At 39.5% G+C, this 24047-nt stretch overlaps 1 protein-coding gene across 1 annotated transcript in view; it reads left to right on the forward strand.

The window, feature by feature from the left end:
* TCF7L1 (transcription factor 7 like 1) overlaps window positions 1–24047 on the forward strand; it is a 204721-nt gene that overhangs the window by 6644 nt on the left and 174030 nt on the right. The gene's annotated exons all lie outside the window — the stretch shown is intronic.

The following is a 24047-nucleotide window of genomic DNA, read 5'->3' on the forward strand; positions in this document are numbered from 1 at the left end:
GCCTTGTCTACAGCTGGAATATGGGGAGGGGAAGTGGAGAGAGGGAGAGAGATGGCGCCGGACAGGAGGGAAACCGACACAGAGGGAGACAGGTATACATGAGAGAGATAGGGAGAGAGAGGGAGACAAAGACAAGGAGAGAGACAGGGAAAGACAGAGGAGGGAAACAGACAAATGGAGAAAGACAGAAAGTAACAAGGGAAGAGGCAGAGGGAGAGACAGAGACTAGGGAGAGATAGAGAAAGAGATGGAGAGAGGAAAACAGAGACAGGGAGAAGGGAGGATAAAGAGTTCAGAAGGATATCCAGTTTTCCTACTTGGATGACTGGAAGGATGGTGGTCTCATGGACAGTAATGGGAAGTTAGGGAAAAGGGAAAGTTTGGAAGTAAAGTTAATGTTTGGATATGTCATGCTGAAGTTGTCCGAGGAGCACTCATTTGTGATGTCCATTAGGTGATTGGAGATGCAAGACTGGCTATCAGGAGAGAGGTGAGGGCTGCACAAATAGTTCTGAATCTACATGGAGATGCTAGTTGAAGATAGTCAGGAGAGTTGAGGACTCTGGACTTGCAGTCTAGTTCCTTTGTTTCCTCTTACATCCCTGTTAATTTTTTCTATTAATTAAATCCTCCTGTGGCATTCTTAGGGGCCTTAAAAATGGTCAACGTTCCTGTGGGAAGCTAATGACTGGACTCCCTGGTGTATTTTAGGGGGATGAAATGTGTCTTGGTCAGTAAAAATCCTTAAAAGTTACTTTTCTTTTTTTTGAGGAGGGGGGAGATACATGGTAACTTGCCCAGGGTGATTCCAGGGCTGGTGCTCTATTCACTGTACCACTGAACTGACCCTAAAAATCCTTTAAAATTATTAATAGTTAATGACTTAATGTCAGAGTCAAAGTTAATTAAGTGTGAGACCCTACTCTGAGTCTCAGAGTAGGGTTAGGTGAGATGGTGATAAGAGTGCTGATCTTGGATAAAGTCAGAAAGATTGAGTATGAATCTTTCCTCAGTTATGTACAAGTTGTGTGATCTTGGGCAAATCATTTAATCTTTAGGGGTCTAGGATGTGTAAAATTGGAAGGATACTAGATTACTTTGTTGTTGTGGGACCTGATGATGTATAAAGAGCTTTGCTAGCCTTAAAATCCTATGTAAACACAGGTTATTATATTGTAAACATCATGAGGGCAAGCTTTGTGTTTTATCTCCTTTTTGTTAGCCTAGTGCCTATCACACTGTCTTTGGTGCTTTTAAAATTTGTAGAATGTGAACTATTTGACTGCATGGTTTAATTAACTAGTCCAGGAATGTTTCAAATTTTTTTTTCTTTTTTAAAAAAATCTTCAGTAGTATTTTATTTTTCCAAATACATATATAGTTTTCAACATTCGTTTTTGTCGGACTGTAGTTCATATTTTTCTCCTTCCCTCCCTTACCGTTCCCTCTCCAAGACAACAATCTGATATAGCAATTCTTTTAAACATATTTCTATATTTGTCATGTTACTCAAGAAAAATCAGACCAAAAGGGGAAAAAAACCATGAGAAAGAAACAAAAAGGTGAATATACTATGCTTCAGATCAGCATTTAGTGTCCAGAGTTCTCTCTCTGGATGCGGATGGCATTTTCCATCCTGAGCCTATTAGAATTACTGTGATCAAATGGTTTAATTCTTAGTACAAATAATTTAAGGTTGAAACGATTGGTTTAAACATTACTATAGCTTTACAGCTTATCATTGTAGTCACAGTTATTATTGATTATTACTTTGGAAAGGAAAGTTTCCAGAAAAACTCAGGGTCAATTGCATCCTTGGATTAACCCACAGTAGCTACTGTGTTGGTATTACCTTAACTTCATCTTGTTAATTAGCTTAATAAAGTCTCCTTAATATTACTAAGATTAAGAGAGGATAGACTGCTGGTTTTGGAGTTGGCTTGAGACATCGATTTGAATTTAAGTGGAAAAGTGGATAAAATTCATGTCATGTTTATCACAGAGTTTTGAAGATCAAATGAGGCTTTTCCTTGTCTCTGTTATTAGTGCTCCCCAGCACTGTATATTTTTTAGCTGCTTCCTACGTTTTCAGTACACTGTTACTAAATACCTGTATAAACTTTCCTAAACCTCAGTTTTCTCATGTAATATAAAGGGACTGGGCTTAATGGTCTCTGCGGTCCCTTCCAGCTCTAGATGCATGATTCTAGAATGAGCCTCCCTTGTGGCAAGAACTCATTTTTATATTTCTATGTTGATGTCTAACAAAATACCAGGAACATGAGACCTGGAACTCACTACCCGGCACAGAATAGTTACCTAAGAAATCCTTGGTGAGATGGACGGATACATGTAGTACTTTTTAAATGCCAGGGTCTTTTCCCTAAACAAATCTAACCAGTTTTTCATAGCCAAGTGCAGCTGTGATTTCTTGCCTTTCTCACCCATCATGCAAATGACAGACGCGCGTTTTTATCTTCCTCTCACTAGTCTGTGCCTCACAGATAGTCCACAGCGTCGATAGAATATTAGTGTTATTTATTAAAAAAATTTTTTTGTTCTGAACTTACCAAATAAAATGAATGTTTCCAAGTACAATAGAAAACAAAAGAACATTGTACATGAAACTGAGAAACTGTTATGTGTGGCCTACTTTGCCTTTTAGATAGATAATAAATGCAGCTTGTAACTTTCAAAGCTCTCCTGTTTGTCTGTGAGAATATGGTATTAAAAAGATAAGCTAGATTAAAGAAGGTTCTGAAGGAAATGTGTGATCAGAAAAGAAGGCAGGTTGGTCACGGGCCGACAGCGATGGATAATTAGCAGACTGTGCTCCAGCTTTGCGGGTACCCCAGGGATGCCAAGAGAATCTGAGGAAAGCCTCGGTGTAGTAGACAAGGATGGGTAGGGTTGGATGGTCAGTGATCTGCATTGATGGAGGGACTTGGCGAATCGTGGAGATCCAAGACAGATTGTTGTGTCGATGCATCTGACTTCTGCTGGATTTCCCATTAGTGGATTTTTGTACGATAGGCCCTATTTAAAAAATTCTGGGGTCAGCACTTGAAACATCCTTCTGTCATTTGAGAGAAAGAAACCCAAGAAATTCTTCCAAAGCTGCTGTTTATTGAGTATTTCTGTGGCCCAGGAGGCCCCACCTTTGAGGTCGTGTGTGCAGATGTGCTCTGGAGCCAAGGGAAGCCTTTTCTCTCAGCCTTGTATAAACAAACTACTTTGGGGAAAATTTTCTTACTCTGTTTTTTTTTAAAAAGACTAAATATATCATTGCTTCTACTTTGTTCCAAATATAACCCAGCTTAATGTGGGACCTTTACAGGGAGAATCCCTGCCCAAATGCTGGAGAAGTTAGGGTTCTTGTACCTCTGCCATCTTGTAGGTGAAGGTGTGGTTAGTGGGACAGATTGGACTGGCACTTCAGTTTTGAATCCCTTTTGCTTCTTTTGGGTTGGTGTGGAGCCGTGGTTTGATCCAGGGAGAGAGAGATGGAGATGATAATAGAACTTCATTCTGCAATGAATTATGCTGATAATAAGCATATATTAAGTACCCACTAGATTCTGGGCACTGTGCTAGGTCCTGGAGATACTAAAACCCAAAATGCGACCATTTTTTACCCTTCATGCCATCTACCTTTCTACTTTTGGAGAAAGGAACCACAATATTGTGAAGAGCAGATACAAATATAAAGAAAACACTGAGTAATTGGCCCACAAAGGTGGGAGATCAGGGAAAGTTTCCAGTGGCAATACCTGAGCTGAACCTTGAATCGAGCCAGAAATTCCCAGAGGAAAATCATTCCAGACATAGGAACCAGCCGCCTTGTGAAGGAAGACACAGGCCATATAAAGAATCAGCCATTTTGACTGACTGTACAGTGAATGAGAGGGACTAATTGAGAAAAAAAAGTTTAGAAATATAGGTTAGAGGCAAATTTTGTAGGGCTTTGCTCTGGACACCTAGGAGACAACTTGATTAAATTTTTAAATGTTTTAATGAATGTAATGATAAATTTATTGGTAGTTAAATAACCGATCAATTAAATGCCAGGCAGGGAAGTTTGTATCTTCCTCTAGAGGCGAGAGGGAGCCGCTGAAGCTTCTTGGGATGGGAGTGGAGAGTGACAAGGTTAGACCTGTGCATTGGTTCTGTTTGGCGGCAGTGATAAGGATGATTTAGAGCTGGAAGAAACTGGAGACTGAAAGTGAAGGAGAGCCGCTACTGGATTAATCCACTATGTTTGGGGAGAGAAGGACAGAGACGTGGCAAAGACCGAACAGGGAGGATCCACAAGATTGGCAGTAGACTGGGCGAGCTGGATGGGTGGTTGGAAGGAAGGTGATGATACCTCTGACAAAAATGGGGAAGTTATAAAGGTCTTTGGATAGAGCAAGTGTTCATCACCTCCCTTTTTATTCTGGACTTCTTAGGCAGGCTAAACCTATGGGCCTCTTCCCTGAATCATATTTTTAAATATATAAAATAAAAATACACGGGATTACAAAGGAAAATAGTTATATTGAAATACGGTTATTAAAATGTTTTTATTTTCAATTTAACTTTAATCAAACTTATTTTTAATTTAACAAAATATTTTAAAAGGTAAGTCAGTGAATTCTGGGTTAAAAACTCAAAATTTAGGGAGAAGATAACTTAAGTCAGAGAGAGTTCAAGAAAGTTGAAGGTAGCCCGAAAGGGAGAAATTAGAATCTCAAAATGAATTATATCATTGTTTCTAAAACTGAGGCTGGGTAGGCCTCAAAGGGTAGGAACAAAGAGCTGCAGAGCTGGACTACATCTTCTCTGATCCCTTCACTTCATAGATGAAGAAACTTGAGGCCCTTAGCTTGAAGGAAGTGAAATGGCTTGTCCAAAGTCTTGAGTGGGGGAGTGGGGATCTGACTTCAGACTCAGTGCTCTTCTCCCTAAGCCATGAAGGGTATTAATCCATATAATTAGTTTATTTTTTATTTTTGTTTTTTGTTAAAGATGGTAAAAATATACGTTAAATCTACCATAGGCATAAGTATTTATACAATTATCATGCTGCATAAGAAAAATCAAATCAAACAGGAAAAAAATGAGAAAAAATAAAATGTGAGGGGCAGCTAGGTGGTACAGTGGATAGAGCAGTAACCCTGAAGTCAGGAGGACCTGAATTCAAATCTGGTCTCAGACACTTACCACTTCCTAGCTGTGTGACTCTGGCAAGTCACTTAACCCCAGCTGCCTCAGCAAAAAATAAATAAATAAATGAAAATAATGATAAAAATTAATAAATAAAATGCAAGCAAACAATAACAAAAAGAATGAAAATGCTATGTTGTGATCCACACTCAGTCCCCACAGTTCTCTCTCTTGGTGTAGAAACCAAGATGTGATGTGTATCTTCATCACAAGGTCATTGGAACTGGCCTGAACCTTGCTGTTAAAAATCGTGTCCATCAGAATTGATCATTGTATAATCTTATTGTTGCCATGTACAATAATCTCTTGGTTCTGTTCATTCATATGATTAATGTATTAGAAAAAATATGCACTCCAAATCATTCATCATAACTTAATTTGAAAAAATAGCTATAGTGAGACTATTGATAATGGGGTCTTTAGATTAATTAATTAAATGGTGATCAGGGTAGAAAATTGGAAGATCTCAAGGGAGAATATTGTATTTATCTGCAGTCAAAGAAACTGGAAGGGTGCTGGAGGGAGAGAATGCAGAATGAGATAAGGTAGATGGGACTGAAATTGTGGAGGGCCTTGGAGGCCAAACTAAGGAGTCTGTTTAATTTTGGAAGATTGTAAAAAGCTGCTGAAGGTATAAGGAAATGCCACAAATGGAAAAAGCAGGTGGAGAGCTGAGTTTGGATTTGGAATTGATGTGCAGTGATAGCAAAGAGTCAAAAAGGGAGGGATTCTGAGATATAAGAAAGGGCATCATTGAGGTGGCCAGCCTTGGGATCCCAACTTGGCAGGATGTTGGTAAAGCCAAAAAGGAGTCAGAAGGATGTGAAAGGACGGTGTCAGAGGTCATGTTTAAGGGGGAAAGCAGGGACTATGGAGAAGTGAACAAGAAGGAAGGTATGAATGGGGCTGTGAACCAAGATGGGAGCTCCGAGTTTGAGATTTGGGGAGGGCTGTGTGCCAGGCACTAAAGAATAAAGTGGCCTTGTCAAATGGGCAGCTGAATGGGAACAGAAACAATTACAAGGGGCAGGTAGTTGAGATTAAGGAGTATTAGCGGGGTAATCAACATTGCTATGCCTGATAGCAAAGCAGAATGCTACTAGCTTAGTGTCTATGTCAGAGCTACTAGGGCTTAGCAGGTACCAAGTATCTACAAAGTGCTTTTTTCATTCATTCATTCATTCACTTTTCAGTTTTAAGAAACTGAAAAGATCTAACAGGTCATCTATTGACAAGCCTTTCATTTTACAGATGGGGAAACTGGGGCTCAGAGTTTCAATTACTTCACAATCAGTACATGTTATATATAGAAGCAGAATTTGAGACTTCATCCAGACCCCAATTCCAATTTCAGCAATCTCCCATTGTTTTTATCATGAAGGAAAGAGGGAATGTGTCTTGAAGGATAGTGGTGGTGGTGGTATTGTGATGAAATGTTGATGATAAAGGTTTTAATATAGGGCAGGATGAATTTTGGAAGAGAAGGATGGGGACAAAGAAGTCCAGGAATATGTTGATCCAACTGAAGTGACTTTGGAGTTTATTTGTGACAGTTATACTGGGTGCCTCTGAGGTCCTTCCAGCTCCAGGGCTGGGAGTCTGCAATTGTGCCTCTTCTCTAGGGGGAGTGGGAAAAGCTGTAGTGGGGGAGGATGTTTGGCTGGAGCCTAGGGAGGAAGTTTGGGGAAGCCATTGGGGAAAGAAGCAGCCCCTGGGATGCAAGTTTGCTCTCACAGTAGGTCTGCCAGTGGCTTAGTATTTTACTCAAGTATTGTATGCTAGGCAGGTGAAGAACTTGGGGATACAAAGAGAGATGAAAATTCTGGCCCTTCCTTCAAGGAGTTCCCATTCTCACTGGGAGCCAGTATGTAAATAAACAGCTCCTTAGGAGATATGAACACACAATTTAAGTAGAGGGCAGGCAATTACTACCCAGGAGCTGCAGAGTCCTTGGACTGGAAAGGACAGAACAAAATTGGCCAAGAGAGAGGCATTGATACCTAAGATAAGCAGGGAGAGATTGTAAGATTTCCCACCTTGGCCTGTCCTCTGTGACTTCTAGTAGTCACCAGATGAACTTCAACCTGGGATCCTGAAATTTGCTGTGGCAGTCGTCGATGAGTGACTATCACTGAATGATCAGGAGAAAGGAGGGGGAAGGGAAGAGAAAAAGCATTTATAAAGCACCTACTGTGTGTTAGAGACTATGCTAAGAACTTTTTAAATACCTTACTGATCCTCACAGTAATCCTGTGAAGTAGGTGCTTTTATTATCCCGATTTTAGAAACTGAGGTAGACTTGCTCTATAACATGGATAAAAAGACCAGAACTACAGCCCCAGTGCTCTACCCATTGTACTATCTTACTGTAGTCCTAAGGGCCTGGAGAAGGAAAATCTCATTTTTCAGAAAGGGAAGAAAAGCCTGAATAGGAAAGAGCAGTGAATGAGCTTTATTTGCTTTCTTGGCCAGTTATTAAAAGGAAGGTTGATGAATATTTAGAAAGAGAAGGAATGGTGTTGTTTATGAGAAAACCAAGATGGCTTCTTCACGGCGGATCATCTTTCTTTTCTATTTTGGAAGAATCAGTGTTCCTGGACAGATGAATGCCGAAGATAGAGCTTCCTTAGCAAAGTATTCGACAAAATCTGCCATATATAGAGCTTACTTAGCAAAGTATTCGACAAAATCTGCCATATTGATGGGTGTGGAGAAGACAGTTTGGTGATGAATGAGGATATATATACAGTCTAGGGAATTTGGAAACTGAGGGCTGAGTGGCTGTTTTTTTCCTGATGAGACTCATTTTGACATCTTTCTTTTCTTCTTTGAAGGCAGCTAGGAGCCACAGTGAATAGAGCTCTGCAGTCAGGAAGACCCAAGTTCAAATGCAGCCTCAGAAACTTTACTAGCTGTGTGATCCTGGCCAAGTCACTTAACCCTTATTTTCCAGAGTTGTAAAATGAACCGGAGAAGGAAATGGCAAAACACTCTAGCTTCTGGGCCAAGAAAATCAGAAATGGGGAGACAGAGAGCTTGGCATGACTGAACCATCACATGAATGGGATTTCTATTTAGTATCTCTTTAGTATTCTCAATTGTGTTTGTTCAGTAAAGTTTTATTTGTTGGGGTCTAGTCTACCTGCACATTCTGCCTTTATCTTTCTAGGTGCCATTTCTATGTACTCATATAGCAACTCAGGCATGAAGATGTTAGGGGACTAAATGCCATGGTCCTATTGCAGCTGGTGATGTGAAGAGATCTTGACAGAAACAATGGCAAATCTGTTCCAGTTTGGTTCTATTTGTTGTCCTCCCACTTTGACCTATATAAATGTTCTTTGGATGAATAGTGAATAGTCTTAGGTGGGTACCATGCCAGGCCTTCTCCATTGTTGTACACTGTTTTGTGAGGTGTTTCTTCTCATTTTTTGCTTTGTTTAAAAGAAAAAAAGAGATGTGGAGAAAATGCTGGCTATATCAATTTAAATTCCTACTTAAAGTTTGGGATTTTTCTGGTACCTTCCTACTACTTGCTCAGATTAGTGTCTCTGTCTCTGTCTCAGTCTCTCTCTCTCTCTCTCTCTCTCTCTCTCTCTCTCTCTTTCTCTCTCTCTCTCTCTCTGTCTAGTCTCTCCTTTTTCTTGTTTCCCTCTCTCTTCTCTCTTTCCCAAATTTTTTGTATCCCTCCTTCAATATCCAAATACTCAATTTTGAATGTGAACTACTTGGGGGCAGGAGCAATATGGTTTTTTCTCAGTTGTGTCTGACTTTGTCACTTCATTTGGGGTTTTCTTGGCAGAGATACTGGACGTTTCCTTCCCTGGCTCATTTTCTAGATGAGGAAACTGAGGCAAACAAAATTAGGTGATTTGTCCAGGGTCACATAGCTAGTAAGTATTTGAGGCTGATTTGCACTTAGAAGTTTTCCTGACTCAGGACCCAGCTCCCTTTTCTGCTGGACCTTCTAACTTTCTTTTAACTCCTGGTCTGACATCTAGTAAGTGCTTCATAAATACTTCTGGAGGCTTTTGGAGTGCTTGGAGGGTAAGGCAGAAAGGGGAATTTACCTTTTGTTCCAAAATTTGGGAAGGGGAGAAGCCTTGATCTAAGAAACTACCTTCTCTTATGCAGATGTATTTGCATAAAGAAATGCTCCTGTCTTATTGGAACAAATAACCCCATTGGGAAGTATCTGGTCTTTTCATATCCTATGGGCTTGGAGGTCAGGAAATCCAACCCCTTCATTTTCTGGATGAAGAAATTCTAGCCCAGAGTAAAAAAGCCATTTTCTTAGTTGTTAAGGAAGAATTTAAAGCATCATCAGAATTGACTTTTGAACCTTAGTTCTTTTGACCCCAAACTTACTGTTCTTTCCGTCATGCTAGTGGCTTCCTGGCAGCCTCAATTGGAACTCGGGCGTGTTGGAGTCGTGTGAGTGGGAGTGAGGTACAGCTGAAATGGGCCTAGTTAGGGATATTATGGGTTAAGCCAGACTTTGTGTGGGCAGGCCTGGAAACCTCACTGCCATTTATAGCATTGTTTCTGTGGGAAAATACCTCAGCGCTCCAACTAATTGATTTACAAATAGTCCTTTGGAACACAGCCCTTTCATAAATTGTAGGCCTCCTCTATTTCTTCCTCATAATTTGAGTGGTAGAGAACATGCCTCATTACTTTACCTTTAACATATTGGTCCCTGCTCTTGGACTCAGAGGGAGTCATTTAACTTAGTAAGCATCTGTGTTCTCATCTGTAAACTGATGCTGCTTGCCTTGGGATCCCAGATTGGGCTGGACCGGACCTTAGAGATCATCCAAATACCTCCTAATTTGACCAACCAGGAAACTGAGATCTGGGGTGCTTCAATCACTTGGCCCTTGGTCCCCAAGTTCGCTTAAGCTAGTGGACTTTTCTAACTTGGAATCCAGTATTCTTCTCTCCATGCTCTGTTGTCACGACTGTCAGTTATCACTATCTCTGGGTGTGTTTTCTGAGCAGAATCAGAACCACACAATTTTCAGAGTTGGAACGGACTTCAGAAGCTCTGGAGTCTTAGCTCATACAGTGGAGAAGTATTTTCTGTCCACCATCCCTGCCGACCGATCATCCATCCAGCCGCTCGGTTTGACAACTTCTATCGGAGGGAAGTGTGCTACTTCCTTCAGCCACCTAGACCCCGTTAGAATAGCTGCAATTAATCAAAAGCTTTTCTTTCCACAGAATGGAAATATCTTTATCAGATTTCTTCATTGCTCTTTGGTTTGCACTTTATGGGCTAAGAGGAACAAGTCTAATCCTATTCCCACATGAGAATTCATCCACTTATAATTCTTAACCCTTTGGATTATAAAATAATTGGTTTGTTCTTTTTAAGTTCTTGAAAACCAAGCATGCAAATAGTGTTTGCGTTGCTGTGTTCGAGCTAGTCTTGTCTATTTTGGCTTCTTTCATGGGAAAAATCCTCATTTTATTTCACTCATTTGGTTTTTTTCTCCCTTTTTTTGCAACCCTAATGCCTGGAATGTTTTTGTTATTGCTACTTTTTAGTCATTTCAGTCACGTCCGACCCTTTATAACCTATTTGAGTTGTTTTTTATTTTGCCAAAGATATAGGTGTGGTTTGCCATTTCCTTCCCCAGCTCGTTTTATAGAAGAAGCCAATAGGGGTAGGTGACTTGTTCAGAGTCACACAGCTAGTGAGTGTCTGAGGTAGGATTTGAATTCAAGTCTTCTTAACTCCAGACCAAGCACTCTATCCACTGGGCCACCTAACTACCCAGCCTAGAACATAGTAGGTGCTTAATTAATGCTTAATTGACTAGGGGAAGACTGATGATGAGCCCTAATTCCCTCATCTTAGTAGGGAGGTGGTGGACAATGGGTTTGCCATGAGTTATATGCTGACAGAAATGACAAATATGTCAGATTGTTTAAACTGTACCTCTCTTCCCCAAGGGAGAGTTCTGTTGGGGCAGGGATATTGGGAATATGAGAGCAATTTGTCCTTAAAGCATCTATTAAAATAATTCTTAGAAGTTCATTGATATGCTTAAAAAATAATAATAGCTTTTTATTTTTCAAAATACACGCAAAAATAGATTTCAACATTTACTCTTGCCAAACCTCGTGTTCCAAATTTTTCTCCCTCCCTCCTCTAAATAGCAAGTAATCCAATATTGGTAAAACGTGCAATTCTTCTAAAGGAATTTCCACATGTAGTTCATTGATCTCCTTGTCAGATTTTGCTTTAAGTCGATTCTCCCTCCACCATTGCATCATGTGCCAATCTGTCTTTAACAATCTTCCATAGAGCATCTACCCAGTGCATCATCCTGGGAATTCTAGGGGAGCACTAAGTTGATTCTACTATGGTCTCATATTCTTGAGGTGTGAATGTCCCATTTTCTTTTTGTTCACATACTTGATACTGGTTTTGATTCTGTTCTTCAGCACAAGTGGTTTTGATATGTTCTGCTCCTCCTTCCATTACACTCTTGTCTTCTCATTTCTCTTTGAGTTATCCTATATTCAGAACATTCTCAGATCATGTTTTTGCAGTGGCCATGTTACTTCACCAGGAGAATATTATGGTACAAGGAATGGGCTCATCCAGATGGATTTACTCAGTCATATTTTAGAATGATCAGAAGTGCTTAACATTTCCCCAATGGGATCTAAAGGGATCATCTCCTTTCTTTCTCTTTTTTTAGGGCCCAGATTTCTATTTGTAGCACCTGCTAGGGGATATTTCTGTCTTGGGGTTTAATTGGCTGGCTATTTGTTCTGCCTCATGTCAGAAGAGGGGATATCTCATTCATTGACTTTATTTTTCCCATATGGGTGGTTTAACGAATGTTTCCAGATCTATAAGGAATTAAATCTTTTTTTTTCTCTTCATTTTTCTCCAGTTTTATTTGACTTATTTTTTCTTTTTATAATATTTTCTTTTTCCAAATACATGCAAAGATACTTTTCAACATTCATCTTGACAAAACCTTGTGTTCCAAATTTTTCTCCCTCCCTCCTATCCTCAGATAGCTAGCAAACCTTGCTATAGGTTTAAACATGTACAATTCTTTCAAATATATTTCTATATTTGTCATGCTGCACCAGAAAAATCACATCAAAAGGGAAGAAAAACACAAGAAAGAAAGAAAAAAGGAGCAAACAAACAACAACTTTTAAAAAAGTGAAAATATTATGCTTTCATCCACATTCAGTTTCCATAGTTCTCTCCTTGGATGTGAATATTACTTTCCCTCACAATTGATTTATTTTTTAAAAAATTATTGATGTCTTGATTTCAGTCATCACCAGATGTTTTCTTTCTTATATACATTAAGCTCTCCCATGTAACAACCAAAAAAAATTAACTAAATAGCGTTTTGTTTTGTAACTCTGATTCACTTATCATGTAATATCATGTATCATATTTCTCTCCATTTGTCTCTGTTCCCCATACCAATTTATAAGCTCCATGAAAGCAGGGACTGTGTTTCATTTAACCAATTGTATCTCTTTCTGTGCTTGCATACGTAGGTAGGGGCTGTTTGTTGAATGAATGAACAATTAAAACTCATTTAAGTCATAGAGCATTAGGGGGAAACGAGATGATTGAATCCAGATGTTTTTTTAAACCTTTTTTTTAGTCCTAGACCTCTCTTTGGCCATATGTTGTAAGGAAGCTCATGTATTCCTTCTCAGAATAAGGTTTTTAAATGCATAAAATAAAACACATAGTGTCCTAAAGGAAACAATTATACTAAAATGCAATTATCAAAATAGTTTTTAAAAATCAGGTTCATGAACACCAGGCTATAAGTGTCTGATCTAGTCAACTGCTTCTGTTTTTACAGATACAGATACTGATACTAGAGAAATTATTTATCCAAGTTCATACATAACTGGTCCTTACATATAAGTCTTATTTCTGTATTCATCATACTGCACCAGAAAAATCAGATCAAAAGAAAAAAAAAAAACACAAGAAAGAAAAAAACAAGCAAACAACCAATCTAAAAAAAAAAAAAAAAAAAAAAAAAAAGGTGAAAATACCATGCTTTGATCCACATTCAGTCTTAGTTCTCTCTCTGGGTGTGAATGGCATTTTCATTATAATTGCTTTATTTTTTTAAAAATGATCAGTGTCTTGATTTCAGTCATCACCCAAATCACAGTGTGATAGCATTTTAAAATTGGCAAAGAACTTTGCATGAATTATGCTTTAAAACAAAGTTAAAGAAGTTAATTTAGTGCTTCCCCCAAGTTCCCTAAATAAATGGGGAAATAAAAATGACAAAACTATGTTCAATTAGAACTCAGACCAGTGCATTGACCTAAGCGTAATTTCCCCCATTATTAGATTGTCACAGAGACTGACTTTTGCCCTGCTTTGTGTCCCTTTGTGCTTAACACAGTGCCTGGAACATGCAAGAATTAAAATGTTGATTTGAAAAATGAAAGTTTTTCTAAAATTTCCTAATAGCAGAGATTATACCCATATATTTAGACAAATGTCTTTAAATGTTGAGCCACTGAATTTTAGGGGAAAACTCCAGAAGTCTAAGGAAAATAATATGGGAACATGAAGGTAAATGAAATGCAACTCATCAACAAGCATTTATTAAGTGCCTACTGAATGCCACGAACTATACTCTGTAGATAAAAAGGCATAAGTGAAATTGTTCCTGACTCAGGGAGCTTACGTTTTATTGGTAAATAGAACGCATACATATGTAATCATGTGTAAAATATATATAGAAGACGTGCAGGCTAATTTTTAGGGTGGAGGAGGGACACTAAACATGGAAGGAGTCAGGACAACTATGCAATGCTTGAGTTAGATTTGGAAAGAAATAAGGCAGGCTCAGAGGTAGGTGGAGATGAGTCAAGTATATTCCATGCAAGGGAGATAGCTGGTGCAGAAGCATGGAGTGTTGAGAATATGTTTTATTTGTATTTGTATCCTCAGCACTTAGCACAGTGCTTGATGTGAATAGGCACTTAATAAGTATTTGTTTATTGACTGACAAACTGTTGTATATGAGGAACAACAGGAAGGGGATTTTTGTCTGTATTAGATAGTATGGGGAAGGAGGTAATGGCTAAAATTGGAAAGACAGGTTTAATTAAAATTAAATGAACTATCTTGACACTTGCTACCCAAGGAATCATGAGGAAAAACTTGAGGATTAAGTTTGGTGTCAGGAATACTAAGATCCATTTTCTGGCTGGGCAGATTGGGAAATAAGGACTTGCAAGGACTGTTTATTATAGAGTTTTCTTGGCAAAGATGCTGGAGTGGTTTGCCATTTCCTCTCTCAGCTCATTTTTACAGATGAGGAAACTGAGGCAAATGGGATTAAGTGACTTTTTCAGATTCTCACAGCTAGTAAGTTTCTGTCTTCCTGACTCCATATTCAGCACTGTGCCACCTAGCTGGCCCCTTCCGTTCTTCTCAAATTCAGTTTCCACGAGTGTGCTTAAAATATTATATGAAAACGAATTTTGTTGTGAGGAGCCTTACTTTCTTTTCTTTTATGCTCTGGGTTTCTTACATTGCAGTTATTTCCCACTATAACCCCCAAACCTTGTGGAATTTTCTTGTACAGCAAAAAAAGCCACTTACACTGTTTCAGTAAACCCTACTCATAATCACTCTAGGCTGCCATTTCTTTTGTAAAATAAGAATTCTAGATCTGTCCTAGCTCTAAGTCTTGTGACCTATACCCCAAACTAGTACTAGACTGTGCAGCTTCTTGGAGTCAGCCACCAGCACTACTATAGAAACACAAAATCTGGGTCTGCATAGACACAAGCAGCGATGGAACATTTATTTTGGAAGTGCAGTACTTGGGGTCTGGGCACTGGAATGCTGTAGATGAGATTTGTTGTTTAATAAGATCCTGATGAGAACAGGAACTTCCTGGTGAGCCCTTCACCTCTCCAGAAGGAAGGATGCATACTTTGTCATCTGTTCTCTAGAACCAAGATCAATCATTGTATTTGATCTTTTATCATCATCATTATTATTATACATTATTTTTTAAAAAGATGAAGCCATCTGGTTCAAAGGGATATATGGGAGAAACCAGTTGATTTGAGTTAAACACTACTTTGAACTCACTAATACAATTTAAGGTTTTCCAAATAACTTGTAGAATTGGATATTTCTGAGGGAACACAGTGTGTCCCAAAAGTCTCAATGCAGTTTCAAGTTTCAAAATACCAAGTATCCCATAATCTGGCATCAAGACATTTCTTTTCCCCTACCCTCATCGTTGGTCCATACTAATTCTTTCAAAATGGGCATCTTTTCCCACTACTGATACTTCCCTGGTCATAGTGGGAAGTATCCAAATGAATTGTATTTCATTTCGAGAGTAATTTCTTGCCTTTGCTGTCTCATTAATGTTGTTATCTTTATCGTATCAACAAAACAGAATATTCCATAAGACCAGGACCTTGTTCGAACATGACCTGTTTGCAATGGTGTTGGCTGGCTCTGATGTGTGCCTCACTTGGGCTCTGTTCCAAGACAATTTCAGTTCTTGATAGGAACCTTGTTATACAACAAATCTCATCTGCAGCCTTTCATTGCATTATCTCAACTTAGCCTCATAACAATCCTGGGAGGTATATGCTATAATTTTCCTTTTGTTACAGATTAGGAAACTTGAGGCAAATAGATGTTGTCCAAAGTCACACTAATATAAGAGTCTGAGGCTGGATTTGAATTCAGATCTTTCTGATACCCAGTGCTCCATCCACTGTGAGACCCAGCTGCTTGGGAAAGGAAAGGGAATAAGCATTTATATAGTTCCTACTCTGTGCCAGAACATAAGCATTTTTCCCAACATTATCTCATACTGATCTTCACAATAACCCGGCAAGGTAAGTGATTTCCCATGGATTTGGGGCTTTACAAAGAGATTCAGATTATGTATTTGCTTAAAGACACATAACTAGTTAGTGGTATAGTGAATCCAAGAATTTAAAGATCCTGTTTCACAGTTCATTTGCTAAAATGAACTTCCAGGACTTCCAGTCCACTCTGGTTCATCTCATTGTTTGCATAAATTGGTAGATTCTACTTAGTTTGCTAGTTTGTTCCCAATATGTTTTTTTGGAACCATAAAACCATTTTCTGTTAAAAAGCTTCTTTGAAGCTATTTGGGGAGATTAAAAATAACAATAACATTTAAGTTTCTAAAAATAATATCATCTAAAAAAAGATATGAAAATTTTAAGAGTTATTACTCTTTTTAGTAGCAGAAAGGATTTAATCAAATAAGTTGTGTACTTTTGGTGCCTAATATCTACCCAGCCAATTATAAGAACAACTCTTCTTGAGGAGGGAGATCCAGGAGTGTCCAATGATTATAAAGTGTTCTTGCTATTGGGCTGGTTGCCATTTTCGCTCCATTACTGCCTGCTCCCCCATCACCACCATGGACAGCAACCCAGCTGCACCAAGACAATGGTGCCTCCTGGTGGCCACCGTGCAGTTTTTAGTCCAGGTGGTAAGTCTTTCCTTCCCCTTGATCTCCATTCTCTTCTCTCCCAGCCTTCCTGCATGTGCTTGATTTGTTCCTTCTTTTACCATCCCCCATAGCCCCAGATCTCTTCCACCCATCACAGCTCTGGACTTTGCATAAGTGCTTTACACATTCATTTTAATTCACAAACATATAATAAGCATCTAGTCTGGTTAAGACCCTGGAGATGAAAAGATGAAATCATCCATGGCCTCAAGGAACTTCCATTTTGCACACATCCTGTTTGACCACATTCCTTTTCTGTGTTTCTGCCAACTCTGTTCAGTCACTGCCGAGCAGCTCTCCTGCTGTCCATTCCACTTGTGAATTAGTAAGGGCTCTAATCCTCTCGACAAGCCCATGAATAACACTTGTTGGACATCTTTATCAGGAAAAGGAAGGGCCTGAGTGAAAGAAAAATGAAATTAAAAAAACAAACCAGTACCGTCAGCTCCTTAAGCTGGCAGAAGTGGGTGGAATTTTGTCTCTCCACACCCAACCTTCAGAACACACTGTCTTTAAAATCAGAAATCGTCAAGTGGACCTAGTCGTGTTTGATCAAGGAATTATAATATCAAAGATTCCTAAGGAAAATAGAGCATTCTGGGCTCATCAAATCCCAGTCCCGGGTCAGGATCCCGTCATCTCTTGCTTGGATGTCTGTAAGATTTTTTCTTAATTCCTCGGGTCCTTGGATTAAATGGAGATTAGTTGTCAAAGTGACTTTTTCTTTCTTCCTTTTCTTCTCTCTTTGTATATAATTGAGGTTAAATGACTTCTCTAAGACCACAAAACTAATACGAATCTGAGATAAGATTTGAAGTCAGCTCCTCCTGACTCTAATGACTAGTTCTCTATCCATTGCACCACCTAGCTATCCCTAAAGTAATTTTTCTAAAGCATAAATTTGCCCAAGTTGTTCCCCTCTCCTCAGTAAATTTCAGTAGTTCCTTACTACTTTGAGACTAAAGTCATCCTTGGAAGCTCTTTATAACCTTCCTACCTTCTTAGTTCTTATTCCCATGTACATTCTCTGCTTTGTAGCTTTCTTGGTTCCTCAAACACAACATTCCCTCTGCCTTTGCCCACTGACATAGCCCAGACCTTAATCCTAACCCTAACCTTTATTTGGAATTTCCTTGGCTTTCTTCAGGATTCAGCACAAATCCCACCTTTTGTAGGAGGGCTTTCCTGTCTCCTCCACCTGCTAATGCCTTCCTATCCGAGGTTACCTACCTCCCATCTGCTTGTATTTATCTTGTAGGCATTTAATGTTGACATTTCGTCTTCCCTGTTAGAACATGCGCTCCTTGAGGGCAGGAATTGTGTTTTTGCTTTTCTTTCTCTGTATCTTGAAAGCTTAGCACAATTCCCGGCATACATATGAGTGTATAATAAATACTCTTTGACTGCTCACCTTTGACTGGGTACATCCCAAACCTTCAGCAGGTGATAATCATGGAATTTTCTTCAACAGGATTCCACCTGGGCCCTACCCTCAGGGACCAGGTACAGAGCAGGAAAGACTCTGGGCCTGATGCAACATGATAAAGCTGCTCTGGGGCTCTGTAAACCTATCAAATTTTCTGTTTGATTGAATCTCAAAAGTATCTTTAAAAAGCCTGTTCATTTCTGACACTTTGATCCATATCTGTGAAGATAGACTCCCGCAGATGAGATCTATCTTTGTCTAGATTAACCCTTGCTGTAAGGACAGTCATTGTGCTTGGCCCACTACATCCTGCCAATTAGCAGTGAGACTTTTGTTTTGAAGCACAAGGTCCCTCTCTCCTTTTATGATCCCAGATGATGATGTTCTGATTAGAGAAGAACATACTTGCTGCTCTTGTAACTACTTTCCTTTTGGTTGCTATGTTTCACTGCCTTAATAAAAGCGTTAAGAGTTTTGATTTTTTTTTTTTTTCCCTTCTTGAATGGAAAAGTACTCTAGGCTTTCTGTCAGCCAAAATGTACTGTCTCAGCCTCTCGAGGAAAGTGGGACATTTGGATGCTCGGCTCCAAGGCCCAGTAGATAGCTGCTCCCCTCAAATGTTAACAGGAGGGAATGCGGGGAGGGCTGCGGACTTGGAGCCAGGCACCAGATAGGCCCCTAGCCTGTCTCTGAGGCTCATTGGCCGTATGATCTCGGCTAAAGCCTTAAACCTCAGCTTTTCACTCTCTAAAAGGGGGATAGTAATACCTACTGTATAGAGTATTTGTAAGACTCAAAGGAGGTATGGTCTGTATATAGAAATCTATTTTAATATATTTTAACATGTATCTGTATGTATGTACATGTGTGTACATGCGTATAAATATATTTTAGTATATTATATACACACATACGTGTGCATGTATATATATAAGCATATTATAATATAATGTGTGTCTTTATATATGTGTGTGTATATACACATACTTATATGTGTATATATTATGCTAAATTCTAACATATATGTATGTGTCTTCATACATGTATATATACTTATATTTGTTACATTATACATGTATACACATGTGTATATTAGAAATATATTTTAATGTAATACATTATATCTATGTATCTATATGTATATATAAATAGATTTAATGTTATTCTTGTGTCTATGTATGGGTATATAAAAATATTTTAACACAATAGATTGCATCTCTGTCTATATTTATACATGTGTATATAGGTATTTTTAATATAAAATACTATATATGTACTTGCGCATGCACACATGTATATATAAACATATTTTGGTATAAAATATATTTTGATGTATGGTTGTGCATGTATACAAACATGCATGTGTGTTGGATGTGTATGTGTACGTACACACATAAAAAGCTTCTCATCTGCAGTGGTAGACAGATAAGTTTCATCATTTGGGAGTTCTCTACACTGAGAAAATCAGAGATTTGGTTAAAAAAATTACACACAAGCACACAGACACACAATGTTATATATATGCACATATATAAGCGTATGTAGATTATCCAGTAGTTCTCTTGTTCCAATTTTTCTCCTCCTTCCCCTCCCCCCCTTCCCCAGATGGCAGGATGACCAGTAGATGTTAAATATATTAAAATAAAAATTAGATATACAATAAGTATACAAGACCAAGCCGTTATTTTGCTGTACAAAAAGAATCAGACTGAAATATTGTACAATTAGCCTGTGAAGGAAATCCAAAATGCAGGTGGGCAAAAATAAAGGGATTGGGAATTCAATGTAATGGTTCTTAGTCACCTCCCAGAGTTCTTTCTCTGGGCGTAGCTGGTTCACTTCATTACTGCTCCATTGGAACTGATTTGGTTCATCTCATTGCTGAGAATGGCCAGGTCCATCAGAACTGGTCATCATATAGTATTGTTGTTTATCCAGTAGTACTTATCTGACTATAAGAAGGTATTAATCGATGGTAGTAGGAGTCAGTGTATGTTATATATAATTTCCTTCATATATAATATATGTTATATATGTGCATACACACATAGAACATCAGTTCTTTATTTTTACTAGGCCTGTGATTTTCTTAATCGAGAGAATGTCTAAAGTTCTTTCAGGTCAGCAGCTTTTTGCAGACCTGAGAACCGCCTGAGCTCCTGACTTAGCCAGTGTCCTATTGGGAATGTGTCAGTGGTACAGTTTGAACCCTGGTTGTCTAGATCTCAAAACTGAGATCTGGCCACGACCCTCTGCTTGCCCCTCTTGTCAACTTAAAAATTTTAGAGAAATATTATCTTTTATTCTTATAGAGACAGCTTGGTGCAGGGGATAGAGTGTTAGAATTGGAATGAAAATCTGAGTTCAAATCTGACTTCTTATTAGTTATGTGCTCTTAATCCAGTCACTTAATCTCTGTGTGTCCCATTTTCCTCCCTGTGAAATGGGGTTGTTGTAAGGCCCAAATGACATTTCTTATGTAGAGTGCTTCATGAATATCAATTAAAATAATAACAGTTACAATTATAACAATCAAAATGAGATAATTACTAGGGTAGCATAATTTCATAGTGTAGTATAAAATCAAAATGCCATTAGCAGAGAGACAGTGGAACATCATAGAGAGAAAGCTAGTTGCTACAAAGGTCACAACAACTTAGGTGCAAGATTTGCTCAGGATCCATCTTAGCCGTGGGATCTTGGAAGAGTCCCTCAATGTCTCTGTGTCCATGTAACTAACTCTTAAGACAGGGCAGGTGTGGCCAGCACTGGTAAAGCCCAACAGAATCACAGAATTGGTCCAAATATTATTCCAGTGGGTGACATTTGCAGAACCCATTCATGGGCCAAGTTAGTAGGTCAAGGATCCCAAAGGTGACTTGGTGATGGGGGCCCTCCTGTCCCTGGAACTGATCTCAGGCTACAATCTTAGAGAAGGACTTGTGGTGGGAGGAGGGGTGCATGTTAAGTTAGTGGGTGTCCAGAGCTGAACAGGACAGCGATGATACTGCTAAATAAGATAAACTTTTTATAAAAACCTGCCAAGCTTCACAGTTTCATACACAAACATCTTTTTCTCCCATTCTTTACATATGGAACTGTTCATGTTTTAAAGAAACACAATTTTAGAACATCAATGTCGGGATTTGAACGTAGGCCTTCTGGTCCCTTCCCCACCTGGCCTCTGTCAACAGAGTAGGAGGTCCTAAGTACCAAGTGGGTTCGCATGCTTAAGCCTATCAGTTGCCAGTGTGGTTTTGTCCATTGGGGGATTTGGGATGCACTGCTATTTTCAGCTTTCCTGTCTTCTGCCTTAGCTGCTGAGGTTTAAGTTTTTAAGTTCTTAAACTAAAAGAAAAAACCTTTGGAAGTGACCGCATTTCCATCTGGTCCAGCTTGTTTTCGGTTGGTCAAGTTATTGTCTCTCTGGACCCGCCACAAAGATGTTTGAGTACAATTCCAGCTTTGTGGTTGGAGGAACAAAACCAGGGCTGAGTGCTCTCTGGAGCTGGCCAAGGTGGGGGCTGCCTTTCATAAATAAACCGCTGCTGACTTCCAGCTCCAGGGAAATGGGATTCTTGGAACCAGAGATAGAAGGGAGCTTGAAACAGGAAACTGGAACGTGGGCTCTCAAAGCATCTGCACAGGCCTTCTCTTTGAGGCGGCTTGTCTCTGGCTATGGTTTATGAGCACTAGTCTATCTGGCGGGAGACAGAAGCCCTTGTGTTCTCCTGTTAGCCCGGCCTCTGCTTTGCCATAGAATCCTGAGCGGGCCTCTGCAGCTCCAGTCCGGGTTTCTCCCTTTGTAATCTCCAGAGGGAAAACTGAGTAACCCTGTGCAAATGGCCTTTGGAGTTGGGTGGACATGGTGGGCTCAGCCCATGTGGCTGGATGGGGTGGGCTCAGCTCATGTGGCTGGGCTGTAGTGGACTGGATTATGGTGGGCTCAGCCATTTAGGTCAGGGCTGTCCTCCCCTTGGATCATGTGGTTCTGTGAATATTTGATGTTCCCAGAAGGTCCTTAGTTCTATAGAAGTGATGCAGGGTGCTGTATTCCAATAGACTTGGGATGGAAAGGACCAGCCACATCCAAAGAGAGAATTATGGAGACTGAATATGGATCAAAGCATAGAATTTTTACCTCTTTTTGTTGTTTGTTTGCTTGTTTTTTTTTTTCCTTGTATTTTTTCCCTTTTGGTCTGATTTTTCTTGTATAATATGACAAATATGGAAATATGTTTAAAAGAATTGTACATAAAAAAAGAAATTGTGCTGAATTTGGGGGTCAAAGGAATCCAGTTAGAATCCTTATTCTGACACTCACTATGTGTGTCCTTCAACAAGCCACTTTTCTCTTCCTTGCTCTATTAAAGGGGGTGGGGTTGAACCAGAGGGCCCTGGAAGGCCTGAGTCTCAGACAGCAGCAAGGAGTCACCTATTGATGGCTGCTGTGAGATGACAACATGGGTGTGTAAAGTCATGCCTGACGTGTCTTTGCTCTAGTATGCTTGCTGGATTCACACAAAAACATGAAAGAAAGCAGTACTATTGAGCTCTCTTGCTTCTGTTTGCCTTCTTTTCCCCTGTGATTGAATATATTTGGTCAGAGGCACTGTAGGTGCTTTTTACAAATAACATGTCATTTGATCCTCACAACAATTCTGGGAAGTGGGTGCTGTTTTTAATCCCTTTTTTACAGTTGAGGAAATTGAGGCAAACCAAGATTTCAGTGACTTGGCGAGGGTCACTGAGGCCCGAGTTTGAACCTGGATGTTCCTGATTGCAGGTCCAGCCTTCTATCCATTGTGCTACCAGCTGCTTCTGGCAAAGTGGATATGGTGTCAGTGGCCAGAAAGTTATGGGTTCCCATTCTGTCCCTGCTGTGTGACTTTGGGCAAATTATCTTAACTTGTCTGGGCTCTGAGCATTTGTGAGAATGTAAATTGTGCTGACCCATGTAGGGGGAGAGAGAGTTTCTTCACTCTGGATTTCCCTACATCCAAAAAATCCCAAGTCTAGTCCTTGACCCTTTCTTCACATTAAAAAATAATTTTCAAGCAGACCGGAGGCAACCCAGACCTAAAGGCAATGAAAGCGCCTTCTCCTCCTCTTTATAAAATGGAGGTGAAAATACATTTATCTGCCTAGTGAAAGTTCTTTGTAAAACCTTGCAATGCTAAGTTGGGTTGTTATTAATAATGATTACAACCAGGAGGGCTGCCTTCTTGTCCCAAGACTCCATTTTCCCACATACTCTACTGTGCAGGGAGGCCTTTCCTGCCTGATACCTTGATTTCCTTCAGGCCTCGAACAGAGCTTGTTTTCTCCTTGGAGGTCAGGCCCTCTGTTATCTAGGAGGTCTGGAGCTTCCTCTCAGAAAGTTATTGTCCTAGTGTGAGTCTGTCCTAGGCCAGCTATGGGGGTGAAAGGCTCAGAAAGAGAGAGGAACAATGATCTAATTCCTTCTCTGAAGTTTCTTTGGGTTATTGAAACCCAACTGTCTAAGGAGAGATAGATCTGCTCAGTGAATCCTTTGAGATATTGGTTAAACCACTCCTTGGTGCAGAGGGCTTTCCCAGTCTCCTGGGCTGCTGTTGCTTCCTTGCCCTTTAAAGTCTACCTTCCATTACTCCTGCTCCTACTCCTCCTGTTCCTTCTACTACTAGTAGTACTCCTCCTCTTCTTCCTCCTCCTTCTACTACTGCTGCTATTACTACTACTATTTCTACTACTACTACTTCTACTACTTCTATTACTATTGGTACTACTACTACTTTTAGTACTTCTATTTCTACTACTACTACTATTACTACTTCTACTTGTACTACTACTACTTCTAGTACTATTACTACTACCACTACTTTTACTAC

The sequence above is a fragment of the Sarcophilus harrisii genome, chromosome 2, assembly GCF_902635505.1.
Source record: "Sarcophilus harrisii chromosome 2, mSarHar1.11, whole genome shotgun sequence".
In the NCBI taxonomy this organism is placed as follows: Eukaryota; Metazoa; Chordata; class Mammalia; order Dasyuromorphia; family Dasyuridae; genus Sarcophilus; species Sarcophilus harrisii.